Consider the following 4132-nt stretch of genomic DNA (forward strand, 5'->3'; position numbering starts at 1 on the left):
GAGCTGAGTCTGCAAATCAGTAAAAGTGCAGAAGAAGACAAAATTATGTTTGTTGTTTCTCGCTTGAGATCAAGTGCTTTGTACTGGTGGGAAGTCCTGTCCAGTTCAGATCCGAACATTCTGAAGACCATGTTATGGGAAGAATTTGTGGTGAAGTTTAAAATGCAGTATTGTCCTGAAGCTGCAGTTCGAAAGTTGGAAGATGATTTCCTTCGTCTTGAACAATGAAACATGTCAGTCCGTCAGTATACAGAAGTTTTCATGGAACAATCTAGGTTTGCTGAAACCTATATTATATCTGAAAACAGTAAGGTAAGAAAGTATATCTGGGGATTGGAGGCAAATCTTCGAAAGTACGTGATATCCAGAAATCCGACAACATTTCAAGCGGCAGTTGATGCTACTGAAATATTGGAACATGATATTAACCGGCAACCGCAAGAAAGGGTTGGAGAGAAAAGAAAAGGGGAAGCTACGTTAACTGATTTCCGTAGACCAAGGTTTATGGAAAATGTGAATCGACCAATCTCAAGGTTTAATGATAAGGCGTGTACCCGATGTCATAAGATACATCAGGGAAATTGCAATACATAATCTCGTGTATGCTTTAAATGTCAGGAACCTGGACATATAGCTCGAGATTGTCGAATGACGCGGAGATGTTTTACTTGTAATTCATCTCAACATGTAAATGTTGATTGTCCACAAGCAAAGAATCGAGGGTTTGGTTTTGCTGGAGGTCAAGGATCTGGATATTCTGGGGGTCGAGGATTTGGGTATGTGCCAACAAGTCGTGGGCAAGTGGATAATTGTGTTAGTCCAAGTGGATAGGGAGGGACAAGACAGACAGAGGTTAATGCAAAAGGGAGAGCCTTTCAGATGACGAGAGGCGAGGCGGAAGAGCACCCTGAAGTGGTAACAGGTACATTCCTCGTTAATTCAGTATGTGCCAAAGTTTTATTTGATTCAGCTGCAAATCGTTCTTTTGTGTCACCATCATTTGTTAAGTGTGCACATTTAGAATCTAAAACGTTGAAGATCTAATTGTGAAAACAGCAAATGATAGTGAAGTTTTGGTTAAGGAAAGAATTGATGAGTGTGTTATGAGTATAGAAGGATGTGAGGTGCTGTAACACCCTCAAAAGAAACAACATCCAAAATTGAGCAAAAAGGAAATAGTACAACATTTACAAACAATAAAAGAGACGATAAATAAAAACCTATCAATCTAAACAATCGCATGCCTAGATTAAGGACGGGTGTTTCTACCATCTCCAACGAAAATACCGCGTCATCAAAATTATAACACTTCAAAGCATCAAAACTTAGCTACACAAAAGGCTCTTACGAGACCGCACTCCCCTCAACCCATCTTAGCCCCGCCGATAAAGGAACCTGGCAAATAGTTAAATCGAGAGAGAGAGAGGGTTAGGCTTACGCCTAGTGAGTCCAAACAAAAGAGTTAACAAAAACATAGAGAAACATATATAAAAATATACACGCAATTAGTTGATATGACTCTAAACAGGAATAGGGCCAGCAAGATCTGAATAACACGAAGTGGAATAATAAAACATCCGAAGATGACGGGGGAGACCCGATTTACCGTTGGTTATGACGGACACGAAGTAAGTCATAAATCAATGTTACAGAGCATCACTTACAGGTTCAACACCATCGACATCAACCTAGCCAGTCATGTAGTCAGTCGTGATCATAAGCTCTTTACCTCGGTAATTACATAATAATCACAATGCCTATTACCGAGTGAAAGTGAGAGGATGATTTGATGATTACATAATAATCACAATGCCTATCACCAATTTACACCATCATACCCACGAATAAAATAAAACGATATACATACACTGGTAATTACATAATAATCACAATGCCTATTACCGAGTGCAAGTGAGAGGATGATTTGGTGATTACATAATAATCACAATGCCTATCACCAACTTATATCATCCTTCACACAAACATAATAAAACCATTTCTAGGTCTACAAAACCTTCCAAATTCTGGCGGCATATTTAGATATGTTAACATATGTATACGACCACTTGTACATTACTCAAATATTCGCATGAGTCTTCAAACGAAAGAACATTCCCATTTTACCAAATATCAATTCCAAACGTGGAACATGAGGGTTTATAGAGCTTTATCCCAAACTTACTTTGACACAAGTATTTCACCAAACAAGTAATCACCTATAAATAAAGTATAAGAAAAGCATAACCCACAATTTCAAATTGTATAGAGCTTCTAAAAGAGAGGGAGGTTGGATGAACTCACAGTGCTTTTCGATACTCAAAAATCGAGCCAACTTAGGCTCTACCTCCATATACGTCTAAACATCGACCAACGGTCACTCTGGAAGGACTAAGTGAGCTTATTTAACACTTGTAATATGTGCCCAAAGTTTCATAAAGATCCGACGATAAAAACTTAACCAAACTTAATTTAAACTCATTTTAGGAACTATAATTGACAGCTCAAAATTAATTTTTTATCAGTTTTGAGACGCAAATATAACCAACCTAGAAGTCTTATTTCTAAAAAGTGTCTAAAGGACAAGTTTAGATCTACCTATAAGCTTTCTAAAATGTCCAGAATCGTAGCAATCCGAGCTACGGTTAAGACGTTATCGCACATTCAAAACAGCATCTCGGGTAGATTTGGTGCTGTCAAATTTACCAACTAAATAGGCTAAAATCCATATTTTGGATTCAATMTTTATTCCAACAATCAAAATACCGTCTAACCATGTTTATATTATTGATTACAAGATCAATACTCAAGAATTTCGCCAAAATAACCATTAATGAAGAAAACCAAAGGAATGGTTATTCTACCTAAAGAGATTTCCATTTCCAACCAAACAAGTATTTTCATCAATTTAAAGTTTGAGGTAAAATATAATGCATCATTTTAATGATTATAAAGTTTCATGATTAAAAGTAGAATGAACTCACCTCGAAGGATCCAAAAGAATCCGGCTTAGGACAACGGCTGTTTCGGGTCGTAGACAACACGGCAGCGCGCTTGCTGCTGCTGCTGGTCGTCGGGGAAAGACACACAGCCAAGGGCTGTTTGCTGCTGCTGTTCGTCGGGTGCTGTTGACAGGCGAAAAACGCACAGCCTTGAGGCTGTTTGGGCCTGCTGGTTTGGCTCGATGAAGACAGCAAGGGCAGCACACTGCTGCTGCTGTTTTGGTTCGATGAAGACGGCAAGGGCAGCACACTGCTGCTGCTGGTTTGTTTCGATGGAGACAGCAAGGGCAGCACACTGCTGCTGCTGTTTGTTGTTCAAGACAAATGCGAGGAGGCGGTGAACACGTACAGCAGAGTTGTTGTTTGACTGGGCGAAAGCCGAAAGGGGTAGCCGGGCTGTTTTGCTGGATTTAAATGAGCAGCGTGAAGAGGGACAACACGGCATAGCAACTTGATGCTGCCTGCTGTGCTGTCTGTGGTTCGAAAGGGCACAACAGCCCTTCTCTTTGGCTGTTGCTGCTGCTGTCGCTGCTGTCCGGTGAGAAGGCGAAGAAAACTGCCCTCTGCAATTTAGCTTGGCCGACAGCGAATAAATAGACGGCAGCCTAGTGCTGTTTGGTCGAGGGAAACCTGAGAGAATACGCAGCGATTGTTGCTGCTACTGCTTGCTGCAGGTCGCGAGAAGGAACGCAGCAATCTTGCTGTCGTTGCTGTTGCTGCAGGTAAAGGGAGTCAAAACAGCAGCCTAGCTGCTCGCTGTTGTTGCTATGAGCCACGAGAAGGAAAAACGCAGCAACCTGCTGCTGTGTGATGTTGTCGCAGGTAGAGGAAAACAACACGGCAGCCCTGTTGCCCGCTGTTGTTGTTGTTGCACGGCGGTGGAGGATGCAACAGTTTTGCTGCTTGCTGCTTCTTCGTGGTCCAGAACGGGTTGATCCTCTCCTCTTTTCTTCCTTCTTTCTTTTTTTCTCAGATTTGATTTTTTTTCTTCCCCCATCGTGAAGTTCCCTCCTCTTATCACCCCTCCCCATGGTTTTCTTTTCACTCTTTACATAGGGGTTAAGGACTTAGATGGAAAGAGGAGACTCACCAGGTAAGGGTTATGATGGGAAGGGTAGGTTAAAGCTTGCAGG

Source organism: Cynara cardunculus (assembly GCF_001531365.2).
Source record: "Cynara cardunculus var. scolymus isolate 2C chromosome LG 15, CcrdV1, whole genome shotgun sequence".
Lineage (NCBI taxonomy): Eukaryota > Viridiplantae > Streptophyta > Magnoliopsida > Asterales > Asteraceae > Cynara > Cynara cardunculus.